Source organism: Macrotis lagotis, chromosome X, assembly GCF_037893015.1.
Source record: "Macrotis lagotis isolate mMagLag1 chromosome X, bilby.v1.9.chrom.fasta, whole genome shotgun sequence".
In the NCBI taxonomy this organism is placed as follows: Eukaryota; Metazoa; Chordata; class Mammalia; order Peramelemorphia; family Peramelidae; genus Macrotis; species Macrotis lagotis.
In genome coordinates this window covers 249959360-249977094 of record NC_133666.1, presented here as the reverse complement: position 1 = coordinate 249977094, position 17735 = coordinate 249959360, and positions in this window count along the sequence as shown.

Below are 17735 nucleotides of genomic sequence, written 5' to 3'. Positions count from 1 at the left end.
AATACTTATTGTACTGTCATAGTGCAGGTCTATCAAACTGTTCATGTTCAGTAAGACCAAATGTATTTTTTGTTCACTACAAAAAAAAATTCATAACCTTGGATATTTTAAAGCATATAATTCCTTAAAATAAAAATGAGTGCCTCTGTAGATTGGTAAAGTGATTAATAAGTGGTTCTATGATTTAATTTTCAAAGCATGTGTTTTCTAAATTGGTAAATATAAAGAAATATTTTATAATTTTATTATCTAAAGCTCTTTTTCATAAATGCAATGACTTTCTCTTTCTGGATCAGAATCTGAATTCAACCTTGCATTGATTTATTTTGAATACGCAGTTGTTCAAAAGTCTGCAAACGCCCAGAGGAAATTTTTGCAATAAAATCTGTTTGCTTCATCATTATTATTGTCTCTATAAGAAATGACAATTTCTTCTTTTAGTTCAAACCTCCTTCAGAATATTTTGGCATAAAAATATAGAATTTCTTGCAACAATATCGAATTCCTGTGCTTTAGCCCTACATCCTGTCACTATTTGACAAAGAAGCTTCTCTTTAAAAGTTTGCTTTTATAAAGGATGATTAATAACAACCTGGCAAAGATGGGTGAGCAGCAAGCACCTGGATGAGTTTAGGTCTTGATGCAGCTCACATGGCCAACTGGTAGAAAGGATGACAAATATGTTTCTGGAAATACCCTGGGGAACTGGGCAGCTCCTTGAATAATTCAGAATTGCACTGCAATGTTCATGGACGAGAACATGGATGCCTAGAGCACAATGTCCTGAGTTTCAACTCTAGATTGTAGTGGGTGTGAGCAAACTGTGTTGCAAATGATTGTCCCCCTTTCCCAGAGTGAACACTTCCTTATCTTCGTCCCTTCTAAAAAAGCACTTTGAGACTGAAAGGAAGAGAGTGTCTGTAATTCATTGAGATTTGACTTTTTCCTCAAACTACCAGTGATTCCCACTCACTTCTTAGAACATGAATGAAAGTCCTATTTGGGGGGTAGAGTGAGGGAGGGATAATAACTGTTTTAGCATCCCATTTGAGATCCTACCAGTGAGCTCTACAAGTGCAAAACTCTCCCATTTTGTTATATTTGAAAAGCTACCAATTAGATTAACATTTTCTCCTGATATTGTATTGCTATCAGTGGACTTGAAAAGTAACAAGTCATTTCTAACATCCCTAATAGATCAGCAACATATGGTGCATATAAGCTCTAGTAAAAACTAAAAGGGGAAAGACAAGGCCAGCCAACTAGTATCACAAGGGCACCACTAGAAACTACATTAGAGGACACATAGAACATATCTATTTTGGTATTGTTACTAAATACTTTAGAAATATATATACCATCTTTATATATGAAACCATCTTTAGTTACTTCTAGTTCATCTATTTGTAATGCAAATAAGATTTTTGTTTCTTAATTTACAGAATCCATTCTGATTCAATAGACATTGAAACCAAATTGTTTCTCTTTTTCCTATTATGAAGAAGCCTAGAATTATATATTACCATCTACAAGTGACCCACATCCTACAAATTCCAATCTTATTCTGTCAAACATATTGATGAGCTATATTGGGATCAGGAGTTAATGTGTGGCCTGTGTACTACTCCTCTAGGAATGATGCTATAGATTTTAGATCATATTTGCTTATATTTGGGAGATAGCTACTGCTCACCGATATTGACTGGTGTTTTGGAGTCTCCAAAAGATGGAGATGGTTCAAGAACTCAAAATCAACACATCTTTCAGCTGAAAAAGAAGATAGAAGTCAACCAGATAACCATGACTTCAATTCAGGGAAGTTGTGACAAAAACAAATTATCCTGCAATGTCAATGTCAGATGACATCTTCAAGACTTCCCACAAGGAGACAGTTTATTGATGTGTGGGTATAAATAATATACATATAAATGTGTGTAAATATATATATTTGTATATACGGATATATACTATAGGTATATATGCATATTTGTATTTGGTGTTTATAAAGGACCTACAAGTTAGCAGACCAATGGTAATTTAACCCTAATATAGTTTTTTATTTTTATTTTTATTAAAGATATTATTTGAGTTTTACAATTTTCCCCCAATCTTGCTTCCCTCCCCCCGGCCCACAGTAGCACTCTGTCAGTCTTTACTTTCTTTCCATGTTGTACCTTGATCCAAATTGGGTGTGATGAGAGAGAAATCATATCCTTAAAGAGAAGAGAAGTCTAAGAGGTAACAAGATCAGACAATAAGATGTTTTTTTTTCTAAATTAAGGGGAATAGTCCTTGCACTTTGCTCAAACTCCACAGCTCCTTATCTGGATACAGATGGCACTCTCCTTTGCAGACAGCCCAAAATTGTTCCCGATTGTGGCACTGATGGAATGAGCAAGTCCTTCAAGGTTGAACATTACTCCCATGTTGCTGTTAGGGTGTACAGTGTTTTTCTGGTTCTGCTCATCTCACTCAACATCAGTTCATGCAAATCCCTCCAGGTTTCCCTGAAATCCGGTCCCTCCTGGTTTCTAATAGAACAATAGTGTTCCATGACATACATATACCACAGTTTGCTAAGCCATTTCCCCAATTGAAGGACATTTACTTGATTTCCAATTCTTTGCCACCACAAACATGGCTGCTATAAATATTTTTGTACAAGTAATGTTTTTACCCTTTTTCCTCATCTCTTCAGGGTATAGACCCAGTAGTGGTATTGCTGGGTCAAAGGGTATGCACATTTTTGTTGCCCTTTGGGCATAGTTCTAAATAGCTCTTCAGAAGGGTTGGATAAGTTCACAGCTCCACCAACAGTGTAATAGTGTCCCAGATTTCCCACATCCCTTCCAACAATGATCATTATCCTTCCTGGTCATACTGGCCAATCTGAGAGGTGTGAGGTGGTACCTCAGAGAAGCTTTAATTTGCATTTCTCTAATAATTAATGATTTAGAGCATTTTTTCATATGCCTATGGATTACTTTGATCTCCTCATCTGTAAATTGCCTTTGCATATCCTTTGACCATTTGTCAATTTGGGAATGGCTTTTTGTTTTACCTAATATAGTTTTGGGGAGGCTGGGTAACTTTTATGTACAGAGTAGTCTGTGTTGGTGGGGGAGGGTCTAATAAAGACAATTCATCACATTTTATTGCCTTTAGTTAGTTGGACTCCTTGGTGAGGAAAGGGGAGAAAAGTGATGGGCATTTTCATAAGATAGACTTCAAGCAAAAGAAACTACCTATCTACTTCAACTTTTTTTCTTGCTAAAATTTCTACTATAGAAATTTCTGCTGTTCAGAGACATTGATGTTCAGAGAGCATAGCACTATAGATATTTAGCCTGACTTTTCTACAAGTTCAGGTTTAAAGAATCAGACATATCATCATCATCATCATATCATACAGTCAACCAACTCAGATGTAGAGACACAGAGGTCAACAGGTCATATCAGACCAATGGGTAGCCACCAGTGGATGGCCATCAGACCAATAACCAGACTAATTTGGGATATTTCCAGGTGAACTAAAAAGTAGTTACAAATATAACCAGATAACCAAAAATTATCTATAAATTATGCCTTACATGTAATTTGCATATTCATTGATGAACATGCTATTTGCTGTATTTTGAGTTTTGCCTTTATCATTTTATCATATTCATTATTATAAAGATTATAGCATAGTAGCATCTGTTTATTAGTTTTGCCCTGTCTTGCTCATTGTTTATTTATATATGCTACTGGTTATATTATAAAGAACTATTGATTTTGTTATTGCTTTATTATTGCTTATGATTATTTACTTCTATCTTATTGCTATGCATGTACTTGTGTACAGATTGTATTCTGCTCATGATTCAGATATTTAAGGGATCAAAGCATCTAATCAAGTCCTATTAGTGTAGCTCAGCTATTTCCAGTCTATGTGTTGCTAATGTTCATTTGTCTTCAATGCTTCTGTGGTATGATTGCCAGTGCCAGGGTAATCACCCTTGTTAGGTGATGCACATGTTGTATCATTATAGACTTCAAGTTTATCACAGAGATAAGGGACTGCAATAATTGCCAACAGTGTATAGAAAGAACTGGAGTGGGGAGAGACTGGAGGCAGGGGGACAAATTCAGGAGGCTGATGTAAGAATTTAGGTGAGAATTGATGAGGACTGGAAAAAAAAGGCAGTAGTTATTTGAGTAGAGCAAAGGACCCAGATGAGAAAGATGTTAAAAGATAAAGAGCAAGGTTTAGTAACTGATTGGATATGTGTGATAAGAGTGAGTGAGACCAGGATAATGCCAGTTACAAACCTAGGAGACTGGAGGGATAGTGGTAGCTCTGATAGAAATAGGGAAATTTGTAAGAAGGGTCAGTTTAAGGGTTAAATATTGAATATTATAAAAAGATCCTGTAGTTAGGAGGACCTGAGTTCAAATCCAATCTCAGATACTTAATACTTAGCTTTGTGTGGGCAGCTAGGTGGTGCCTAGTTCGAATCTGGATTCAGACACATTAGCTGTGTAACCTTGAGCAAGACACTTAACCCTGATTGCCTCGCATTCTTCTCCAGTTGTCCTGATTACTATCTGGCCACTGGACCTAGATGGAGGTAAAAGTGGGGCTGGTGACTTAGCACAACTCCCCCTTACTTAAATACAATTCACATGCTTGTCATGGCATCACCTCCCTGATGTCATGGGCTTCTTCAAAAATGAAGGACAAACATTGCTGATTGTTGATTACTTAGCTTTGTGACCTTGGGCAAGTCATTTAACCCCACTGCCTTGCAAAAGCCAAAAAAAGCGGGGGGGGGGGGTACCTTGGATAGCATTTCACTGGAGAAGATTCATGTTTAATAGGACAAAAAAGGTTCACGTCTAAGCAATGGCATGATAACTTCCCCTTTCCCAGATTTTGGTTTGGCCTCAACAATTTACCTCTCTTAAGTCTTGGGAATCAATTCTCTGTAACAATAAAATCACAGGTTTAGTCCTTGTCCCTATGGGAGTGGGAGAAAGTAAAATAATAGCATAGAAATTCAATAAACAATGAAGGAAACAGTTCACTATTTTTACCTCTAATTTTCTCTGGAAAATAATCTTTCCTTGGTTTCAAATTCTACATTTATGCTTTTTTTTCTTCTTGCTCTCTCTCCCCCCACCTTGTTCCCCTCTTCCCTTTCCCTCCTCCTTTTTCTCCTTTTCTTCAGGCTGGAAGAGTAGTGACACGGGGATATGGTGTGCCCCAAGTTTAGAAACTGTCTTAAGATAGTCTACTAATCGTTGTTCATTTATGAATGTCTTTTTTCCTTTTGACCTCATTTAACTTTATTAAGCCTCTGTCATATTCTTCCTTGCATTTAAGTGACACTTGGCTCTGGAAGCCTATGCCAGTGGAACTCAGAGTCCAAATTCTGCCAAGATGGTAAGTCTCAGAGCACATCCTAGCAATGGGATAGGAAAAAACCTAGCTAAGTTTGGAGACATCCATCGACTGCTGGGCATGCATTTTTCAGTCATTGCAACTCACAAGACCTTGGAAGGCTCATGCTCTGGGTTAACAGAAGGAAGACCCACACTGATAATAACCCAGTTTGCTGGAGGATTGCTGCTTCATTTTCAAGGTACCATGGGCAATATCAGGGCTTTCAGGAGCTAACTCATACTGACTTGAGGGCCAGTTGTTAAAATTAAGGTGGGAGCAATTTAGAAATCAATAAACATATCAGGGATTGATTTATTGTTCTGTTGAATTCTAGTCTTAAGAAAGTGATTGAGAAAATAATGATGCACATTAAACTTCAAAGTGTGTCCTGTTTGCATTTTTTCAGAGAGCTGGTTGTTAAATGTTTACTAGCACACCACTGGCTATTCAAACTCCCCCAAAGGGGAAGAAATAGCTTGCACAGTAATAACTGTGTTTTAAAGTTTGCAAAGTACTTAACAAATATTTTCTCATGTGATCCTCACACCATCCTGAGAGGTAAGCACTATTATGGTCATCTTCAAAATGAGTGCCTTGGTTACATAGTGATTAAGTGCCTGAGGTCAGATATGACCTCAGAATCTCCCTGTCTCCAGGTCCAGCATTGGACCACCTAAGTGCCTAGATAAGATGGACAAGAAAAGACAATAAGAAAATTTCAACTGACTAGCAATAAATGTTCAGGAGTTGAGATCCATGTGAGGTAGAGAGATCAGGAAGGCTTCATAATGGACCAAAGGAGAAGTCATAGTCACTTGGGGTGAGCGAGCATAAATAAAGGCATTAAACTTAGGTCACACAGGAAAAAAGAAATGAATTGGCCTGTGAATATTTGTATGAGTATAGGGAAGTGGCTAGTAGGAATGAGTATTAGAAAAGCAGATTTACTGATTCAGGTCTGCTAACTGATCAATTATAAATGGTTAGAAATATTTAAGAATAGGAGTCATTCTTCAACAATTCAAGTCATTAAGCATTTATCAAGTAATTATTATATGCCAAGTACCCAAAGTATATGAACAGGAAGATTATAAAAGAAGAAATGTTATAATCCTGTAATAGTATTTCTCTATAGGTATGTTTATATGTGTTCATGTGTGTGTGTGTGTGTATATATATACATACATACATATATATGAATTGTGTGAAAGTTTTCCAAATGGCTCACAGTAAGAGACATGCAAATGAAAACAGTTGTAAGGTTTTCACAATGATCAGATTAGTAAAGGTGACAAAAGTTAAAAATGGTAAATGTTGGAAGAACTATAGGAAGACAGCCATAGTAGGGTACTGTTAGTAAATCAAAGAATTGGCCCCCAAATTCAGGAAAATAGTTGCTAACTCTACTAGAAAAGTTGCTGTATATACCTTTTGATCCAAAATGCCATTGTTGCTCATGTATCCCAGGAGAATAATAAAGGAAAAAGTCTCACAAGTTGGTTTCTTTGGGGTAGCATAAAACTAGAGCTGAAGCAGGTGTCCATAAACTAGGGAATACTCTAGGCTAGGGCCTCCTGTTATCACTAGGATAATGTTCAAACTCTTTTTGTCATTGAAAATCTGTCAGAATCTGACTCCAACCTAACTTTGTAGATCAATTGTGTCTCATTAATCTTTCATACTTTGATCTAGCCCTTGTACATGATGTTGCAGTTCCTATCTATCTTTACAACACTATCTCCCATGCCTAGTGGAGAGTCCTTGGAATTCTTAGCTTCCTTCAAAGTTCAGCTCAGGCTTTTCCTCCTATGTGAGGTCTTTTCCTGGCACAACTCCCCCCCCCCCCTTCACATTCCCCTAGTGCCCCTTCTTGAAATTGCTTTGGGGTTTACTTTGTACACGTTTTGTATTCATATCCCTCTCCTAGAGAGGGGAGGGAATACTTAATTTCAGTTTTTATAGCCAAGGTACCTAACACTCTGGTACATAAGTTTAATAACAGCTTGCTAAATAAATGAAAAAACTGTGGCCAGAGAGAAGGGTACAGAATGAGGTATATGTTACCATACCCTTTATTGCTACATTTTGTTTAATGATACTTTGCTATTTTCATGGCTGAGGGTGAGGGGGTCAGTTCACTGAAAGTGAACACTATGTAATTGTAGAAAAAAAGATACTAAAATCATAACACAGGGTATAGGTCAGGGAAAATATTTTTAGGTCAAAATGTGAACTACCTTGAATGGTAAACAAAGGAATTTAAATTTAATACCATAGGCAATAGGGATCCATAGATAGAATATGCCTCAGCTTCAGCATGACTTTTTATAGCTTCTCAAGACAAGATTATTCTGGATAACAATAATGCAAGGTGACTTCAGGACTAACGGAACATCCAGATCCAAAGAAGAGTGAGAGGTGCAAATCTGTAGCAAAGTATTTAATGGAAAGTCAGTGTTCTATCTGGGGGTCCTGTTTAAAATCTTATTAGTAAGCTGAAGTTTTCTTTTCCTATTCCTTTTTTCTTGTTTTTTGCTTAAACTTAGGTTTTCAATGACGATGCTTATCAAATTTTCAGATGACAAAGGTAGAAGAGACAGTTAATGCATTTGAATGACTGTTTTGGAATCCTAAAAGACTGATGAATTGGAAGGTTAGAATCTAATAAGAAATGTAAGAGTATTATATTGTTATTTTCTAATATTTTTTCTTCCATTTGGATTTGATTCTTCTTTTACAACATGATTAATTATGGATCAATGTTTAGCATAATTACACATGTAGAGCCTATATTCGATTGCTTTCTGATAGGGAAGGGGAAGGGAGAGAGAAAAAGGCAAAACTCTAAACCTTGTAAAAAAATGATTGGTGAAAGCTACCATTGCATGTTGTTGGTAAAACAAATTTTAAAACCATTTAAAAAAGAAAAAAAGAAATGTAATGGAGATGAATGTAAAACCATATACATACATACATACATATATATAAATATATATATATATATATATATGTATGTATGTATATATATATGTCCCCAAAATCAATTAATCAGAGAGAGTATGACAGAGCCTTGGCTACATAACATATGAAAAATATGTTGCCTTTAAATTCAATGTGACTTAATAGCTTGACATGACACCCACAAATTGAGTTCATTCTTCATGAGGGTATTGGTAGGAAACAAGATTTTTGGAAATAAAATTCAAGAATTGACCAGCTCTTTACCATGTTACAATTGGCTGTAAAATGTAGCTAGAAGATCTCATTGTATTTATTGGTTGCTAATTACACACTCAGATTAAACTCCAGTAGCTCCCTATTCTCTCCAGGATCAAGTAGAGAATCATCTGGTTGGCACTTAAAGTCCTTCATCTTCTTAGACTTTATTCCTCTCCATGAACTCTATTTTCTTTTTCTTGAACTTGAAATTCCATCTCCTGGTTCTGTGCTTTGGATTGACTGTCCAACATGCCTGGAATGCTCTCCTTCCTCATATCCAACTCTGATTCCCTGGCTTCCTTTAAGACTAACCTCTGTGAGGGCTGCTAGGTGGCACAGTGAATAGAGCACTGGCCTTGGAGTCAGGAGTACCTGAGTTAAATCCGGCCTCAGACACTTAATAATTACCTAGCTGTGTGGCCTTGGGCAAGCTGCTTAACCCCATTGCCTTACAAAAACTAAAAAAACAAAACAAAAAACTAACCTCTGTGAACACAGGTTCAATGAAAAAAAATTGCACTCATCTGATCACTATTTCCATTTCTGTCTCAGCAACCACGACTCATCTCATCAAAATTTTGGACATCTTGTTGGATTTATGTATTGCTGTATGATGCACTCTTTGAGTGAAGTGGGTCATCCATTCTCCTTGCTTTGAGGCTGGGCCTCATGAGACTCATGGACTATATAAACACTTACTACAAATGTATTTTACAAACATAGTTTTTTAATATGTGGTATCCCCAATTGGAATATAAGATATTTGAGGGTTGATGGTGTTTTTTCCTTCTTTTATGAAACATTTAGCAAAATATCTGGGAAATATGGTAAACCCTTTATAAATCCTTATTGACACTCATTGACACTGAATGAGTGTAATCACAGTCAAAATTTTCTGGCTATGTTTTTTCCTTTTTTTATTACTTCATAAAGATTTTCCCAGGCTCTGAGTGTTCTTTATATTTTTCCATGTTAATTTCATTGAGTGCATTATTCCATTACATTAATGGACCATGGTTTATTTAACTTTTTCCCTTAATGTTGGGCTTATAGGTTGCTTCCATTTTATTTTATATTACATATAATTTTCCTATGACTATCTTTGAACAGTTTTTGAAATTATATTTCCAAGCATATTCTCAACAATAAAGGTCAAAATATATTCTACAAGTATGCCATTTTCCCACCAGGGAACAAATGTACTCTTTTTCTATAATCTACCAACACTAAATTTTCATTGTTTTATATACTTTTGCTAATTTTCTAGGTGCAAAGATATACCTCAAACTTATTTTTCTAACGATTATTAACAAGATAATTACTTTTTTGAAAATAGTCTGTGGAGCGGCCAGGTGGTTCAGTGGATAGAGCACCAGCCCTGGAGTCAGGAATACCTGAGTTCAAATCCTGTCTGAGACACTTAATAATTACCTAGTTATGTGGCCTTGGGCAAGCCACTTAACCCCATTTGCCTTGCAAAAACCTAAAAAAAAATAGTCTGCATATCTCTATTTGACAAGAACTATAGGGAAAATTTAGAAAGTATTTTGATAGAAATTTGATTTAGACCAACAGTTTACACATTATAGCATAATAAATTCAAAATGGATCCGCTAACTAAATATGGGAAATTACACTTAAAAATGAAAAAAACAACAAAATCAGCAGTTATGGCTATGACCAAGAGGCACTTTTTTGTTTTTAGTTTTGATTTTTTAGTTTTTACAAAGCAGTGGGGTTAAGTGACTTGCTCAAGGTCACACAGCTAGGCAATTATGTGTCTGAGATCAACTTTGAACTCAGGCCCTCCTGACTCCAGGGCTGGTGCTCTATCCACTGAGCCACCTGGCTGCCCCAAGAGGCAAAAAATTTTTTTAGCTTTTTTTTTTGCAAGGCAATGGGTTTAAGTGGCTTGCCCAAGGCCACACAGCTAGGTAATTATTAAGTGTCTGAGACTAGATTTGAACTCAGGTACTCCTGGCTCCAGGGTCAGTGCTCTATCCACTGTGCAACCTAGCCACCCCTAAAACTTTTTTTTTTGAGGCAAATTCTTAAAGAAAAAAAAATGTCAAAAAAAGATAAACTAGATAATTTCATTTACATGAAATTGAAAAGTTTTTGCATAAACAAAATCAATGCTATTAGGATAAAAAGGAAAGCTATTGATTGAGGAAAATATTTCAGAAAAGTGTAAGATATCCAAAGAAAATAAGGAATTAAGGCAGCTATAAAAGAACCTTGTCCCTATGTATAAGTGGTCAAAAGCTATGAACAGACAACTTTCAAAAGAATTGCAAACTATTAATAACCACATGAAACTGATTCAAATCACTCATTGGAAGAGAAATGCAAGTCAAAATAACTCTGAATTTCTACCTTATAGCAGTATATTGACAAAGAAGACAGGAAAGAGGAAAATAGTCAGTGGTGGAAGGTCTATACTGAGAATTGGTCAAATTGTTCTGAAAAATAATTTGGAATTATATCCCCCCCACACACCTCAAAGTGACTAAATGGCCATATTTTTCAACCCAATACTACAAGAAAGATAAAGACAGAAAGAGCCTATACGTTTTTTTTTAATGTTTTTATTGAAGATATTATTTGAGTTTTACAATTTCCCCCCAATTTTGCTTCCCTCCCCCGCCACGGAAAGCACTCTGTCAGTCTTTACTTTCTTTCCATGTTGTACCTTGATCCAAATTGGGTGTGATGAGAGAGAAATCATATCCTTAAAGAAGAGAAGTCTAAGAGGTAACAAGATCAGACAATAAGATATGTTTTTTTTTCTAAATTAAAGGGAATAGTCCTTGAACTTTGTTCAAACTCCACAGCTCCTTATCTGGATACAGATGACACTCTCCTTTGCTGACAGCCCAAAATTGTTCCCGATTGTTGCACTGATGGAATGAGCAAGTCCTTCAAGGTTGAACTTCACTCCCCTGTTGCTGTTAGGGTGTACAGTGTTTTTCTGGTTCTGCTCATCTCACTCAGCATCAGTTCATGCAAATCCCTCCAGGCTTCCCTGAAATCCCGTCCCTCCTGGTTTCTAATAGAACAATAGTGTTCCATGACATACATATACCACAGTTTGCTAAGACATTCCCCAATTGAAGGACATTTACTTGATTTCCAATTCTTTGCCACCACAAACAGGGCTGCTATAAATATTTTTGTACAAGTAATGTTTTTACCCTTTTTCCTCATCTCTTCAGGGTATAGACCCAGTAGTGGTATTGCTGGGTCAAAGGATATGCACATTTTTGTTGCCCTTTGGGCATAGTTCTAAATAGTTCTCCAGAAGGGTTGGATAAGTTCACAGCTCCACCAACAGTGTAATAGTGTCCCAGATTTCCCACAACCCTTCCAACAATGATCATTATCCTTTCTGGTCATATTGGACAATCTGAGAGGTGTGAGGAGGTACCTCAGAGAAGCTTTAATTTGCATTTCTCTAATAATGATTTAGAGCATTTTTTCATATGCCTATGGATTACTTTGATCTCCTCATCTGTAAATTGCCTTTGCATATCCTTTGACCATTTGTCAGTTAGGGAATGGCTTTTTGTTTTAAAAATATGACTCAGTTCTCTGTATATTTTAGAAATGAGTCCTTTGTCAGAATCATTAGTTGTAAAGATTGTTTCCCAATTTACTACATTTCTTTTGATCTTGGTTACACTGGTTTTATCTGTGCAAAAGCTTTTTAATTTAATGTAATAGAAATCATCTAATTGGTTTTTGGTGATGTTCTCCAACTCTTCTTTAGTCATAAACTGCTCCCCTTTCCATAGATCTGACAGGTAGACTAGTCCTTGATCTTCTAATTTGCTTATAGTATTTTTTATTTCTATGTCCTGTAACCATTTGGATCTTATCTTGGTAAAGGGTGTGAGGTGTTGGTCTAATCTAAGTTTCTTCCATACTAACTTCCAATTATCCCAACTCAAAGAGGGAGTTTTTATCCCAATGAGCCTATACATTTTCAAAATAATAACAGAAGTACATTTGTATTAGCAAAGAACTGGAAACAAAGTAGATAACCAATATTGAGGAGAGGGGGAAATGGCAAAATGAATTGCAGTACATTAAAATAATGGAATAGTAGTATACTTTAGGAGATGACAAACACAAAGAATAAAGAAAACTATAAAAAATGTATTTGACATGATGCAGAATGAAATAACTAGAACCAAGAAAACACATAAGATTACAATGAAAATGAAAAGAACATCATCATCAAACACACCCCAGAACTCTGTGTATGTTGATCAAACTTGACCCTGAAGTAGACTTAAGAGACTGCACAGTCCTTTCCTTTTTGCCCAAATGGGAGTCTATGGGTTTATAATGTATATATTATTAGACACATTTAATGTGTTGGTTGGCTTCAATGAAATGCTTTTGCATTGTTTCTGCTTTTAAAATCTTTGGTTATCTAAAATGACTCACAAATAAGACAAAGGAAAGGAATATGTACAGAAATTATGATATAAAAAAAGGAATTTTTAAAAATGCTCTGTTTATATGTACGGTACTCTCCATTTAGAGCATAAATCTTGCCAGAGATAATTTGTTTATTAAAATATTCTAATTGTAAGCATCTCAGCTGAGAGAAAAATCCAAAGGGACAGAAATCTTTCTAAAACAAGACATTTCTAATTGCAATTTATAACATACCAAAGCAGGACAAAATTTCACAAAAAGGTACAAGGTTACAGCATTCAAGTGAAAGCTCACTGAATGGCTTTTATTCCAAACATAACATTATCACCTTTTGCTGCACCATTCAAAAATTTTCTAAAGCCATTCAATCTCTAATCAATTCCTTTAATGAGTGTCTTTTTCACCCTGTCAAAGGTGAATTTAACCTATCACACTGACAATGTTAGCAAAAAAAAGAAAAATGAGAATTGCTGGCAGGGTTGTGGAGAAATTAATATATTAATGTATTGATGAAGCTGTTATGTGGATCACCCATACCAAGATGTTACTAGCTTGAGCATATATAATCTCTGACCCAGAGATGTTTGTTATACCTATTAGAGAAAAGGAAAAGATTGTGTGTGTATATATACAAAAATAGCTAAGTGACAAAATAACTGGAGGAATGTCTGGACGAATGATGGTATATGAATGTAATAGAATATTGTTTTGCCACAAGAATGACAGAATTGGATTCCAAAAAGCCTGGGAAGACTTGTGAAATGAGTGAAAGTGTGGGAGCCTGATTTCCATAACAACATAGTGAAGACAAACATCTTTGAAAGATCAATGAAAACTGATCAGCATGACCCCATGATTCCAGAGAACTGATGACCTATGACATCCACCTCCTGAGAAAGATGTGATGGATTCAAGATGCTGAACAAGATATACTTTTTTAAGACATGGATAATATAGGGATTTGTTTTTCTTAAGTATGCCTATTACAAGGATTTTTTCTTTTCAGTGAAGGGGTGAAGAGAGAAAATGCTGATTAGTTGAAAAATAATGAAATTTAAAAATTACATTTATCATTAGTAATTTGGAGCATGTTTTCATGTGAATTTGAATTACAAAACTTTTATCAGCTTATTGGAGAATTCACAAAACTATCTTGGAGAATTGCTTTTGGTATCATATGTTCTTACTAGACTTTGAGAGGGAAGCTGGATGCAAATGTTTTGAACTACTCTATTTCTTTTCATTTTATTCAAGCAAAAGCATTTTAATTTACATGCTCTCAATTTTCGATTCTTTTATAATCTCAATGCCCTGTTAAGAATTCTGTCCCTAGTAATATCTGGGAAAGGCACTTGTTTTAATTTTCTAAATTTTTCATGGTGTGAACTTGTCAGGTCACATATCTATTTTGAACTTGTGGTATATGGTTTAAAATATTGCTTTATAATCTAATTTCTATCGAACTTCATTTCCCCTATTTCTAGCAGTTCTTATCAAAAGAGATAGCCAGCCTCCAGTAATTTATGTTCTTAGGCTTAAATGAATTATTTTGATTATCTCCATCTTACTTTAGTCCATTCACTGATCTACTTTTGTGTTTTAATCAATACCAATAATTTTGTTTTGTAATGTAGTTTGAATCTGATAATGCTTTATCTACTCACACTTTCCCTTGAGAGTTTAGATCTTTTGTTCTAAATGATTTTTTTGTTACCTCATCTAGTTAGGAAAAAATACAACTATATATTAAAGTAGTGACACTTTTCATATTAGTTTGACACAATCATGAACAACCACTCTCTTTCCACTTATTTAAATGCCTATTTTTGTCAAATATTTCGTGTTGGCATTTATATAACTCTTGTATGTGTGTTGGTGTCATACATTTTTTAAGTTATTTTGAATAGAGAATCTGTTACTAAGCAACAAGCATTTATTAATATGTGCCAGGCACTTTACTAGGCCCTCTTTCCCAAGAAACGAAAAGATATCAGAGAAGGCAGCATGTACATGTCAGAGGGTGGGGAGACTCTAGAGATCAGGAAATATTTTGTGAATAAAGTAACACCTGAAATAAGCACTGAAATGTGGGGTTGATGAGGAAGTGTACTCCAGACATGAATGACAACCAGGAAGTCACAAAGAAAAGAAATGGGGCATTGAGTAAGGCTAGTTTGACTGGACGGCAGAACGTTTAAGAGCCATTTGTAAGACCAGAAAGACAAATTGTGCTAAATTGTGAAAGATCTTAAATGCCATGGAATTATACTTGATTCTAGAAGAGTTTGCTCTGGCAGCTTTCTGTATAGGTGTTGGTTCTAGGCTTTCAGTAAATCACTTAGGCAGCTATGTAAAAGATGGCTTGTTTATAATTTTTTTCCTTGTTTTAACTGTAAAGAAATGCTAGATTCTTGTGGATTGATTTTGTATCCTATAACTTTGTTGCAAATACTTATCATGTTTTTCTGGTGCTTTCTAAGTACGTACATAATCCAATCAGCAAATAGGGTTGTTTTGTCCCCTTTCTGTTTGACTTTGATTTGAAGCACTCTAACCTATTGGCTATTAGGTAGTTATATCAAATAAGAGAGGAAAAGGAGAATATTTTGCATTTTTGTATGGGAGGTTTTTATTTCTACATTACAAACAATATTATCTTAGTTTTCAATGTTTCTGGTTAAATTAAAATGTCATTTTCATGCCCTTTTTTTAGGAGAGTGCTTAATTTTGTCAAAAACCTTTTTGTACCTATTTAAGTAATTGCAGTTTTGGTGGTTGTATTTAATTTTGCTAATTGCTTTTACTAGTGGTCAGTCAATAAACATCAAATGCCTACCCTTTGCCAAATACTGTGCTAGGCATCAGTGGTGGGTGAATAATCTTTTCAAACCTGTAAAAATACTATTTGATTATAGAAAATTACTTTTTGGGTACACTGTTTACGAAGGGAAAGGGGAAGGCAAAGGAATAAGTAGTTATATAAGACCTATATACAATAGCTTTTTACAAATTTTTCATTTCATCTTAACAATACCCTTGGTAGGTGCTATGCCCCCCCATTTTACAGTTGAGGAAACTGAGGCAACACTTAAAAGTGATTTGCCTAAGGTCACAGCTAGCAAAGCATCCAAGACAGAATTTGTAGGTCTTCCCGATTCTAGATTCAGCAATCTTATCTACTGCCAACACCAGCTGCTATTTGTCATTTCCAATTTCCACTATTCATTATTGTATGTATACTAAAGGATTTCCTTTATTCCTTATCTCTTAATGATCATCTTTAGTGTTTGATGGACTAGGCTCTATTTTGAGAGCAGCAGCAGCAGCACATTCTTCTATGATACCATTCACTGAAAAATTATTTTTCTCTTTGGCAATATGTGGATTGCTGGATTCCTTTTTTGTTTTGGGTTAAGATCTTTCTGCATTAGTCATTTTATAGTTTTGTATATATTCATCAATTCCAATACTGTTATATTGGGTTTTTTGAAAAAAATTAAATGTTTTTTAAATGCTAACTTCAGTATCCTCCCTCTCCTCTCCATCTAGGTATTCAATCCACGCAACAATTTTTTTTTTAAAGGGAAAAAAAATGGGGGCGGCTAAGTGGCACAGTGGAGCACTGGCCTTGGAGTCAGGAGTACCTGAGTTCAAATCCAGCCTCAGACACTTAATAATTACCTTGTGTGTGGCCTTGGGCAAGCTACTTAACTCCATTGACTTGCAAAAAAAACTTAAAAAAAAAGAGGAAAAAAAAATCAGTGCAACAGATTAATACATTGTAAGTCTGGGAAAATGTACATAAGGCCTTAAATAATTGTGGACCACTCACCTCCTCTCATTCATCCTGCTTGACCTTTATGTTGTTTTCACTTTTTTTGCTTATGCATATGTTAACTTTTTTCAATCTACATTGTAGTTCTTGTCTTCTTAGATCTGTATACTCAGATCTTTTCATGCTTCTCAGTATTCATTACAAAATTTCTTACAGCACAGAAATAATTCCATTCATTCTTCATTTACCAGAATGTTTAGCCATTCCAACTGACGAGCATCAACAGTACTGACAGAACTATTTTGTTGTACGTACAAAGGGATTAAAAAATATCTATGCCTTCCTTGGAACATACAGTGAATGATAAAATCACTGGTCCAAAAGTTATGGCCATTTTTGTTGTATTAGTTTCCAAAATGTTTTTTCAGTTCCAATTATGTATTAACATGCCTATCTCACGAACCTCCCAACATTGCCTACTGTTATTTTATAGTTATCTACTGGAGAAAGGCTATTAACTATTATAAACATAATTTATATGTACCAAATTGCTATAAATTTGATATTTTCTTCTGTGAAATTTCATTTTATGCTGGTTTTTGTAAAAGCAGCTTTTGGTTTTATACTAATTTCAGCAAATTTCCATTATTTTTTTTTTTGTCTCATGGTAGGGAATTGATAGTCCACATTTAAAAAATTTTAATATTTAAATTTTTTCAGAGGGACAAATTTTCTTCTGAGGACTAACTTAGCTGCATCCTGAATGTTTTACCATACTGTTTTACTGTTATATTTAACATGATTGTCTATAATTTGTGGTTTCTTTTATTCTTCTCATTGCCAATCCAAAATGGTAGTCCATTTAGATGA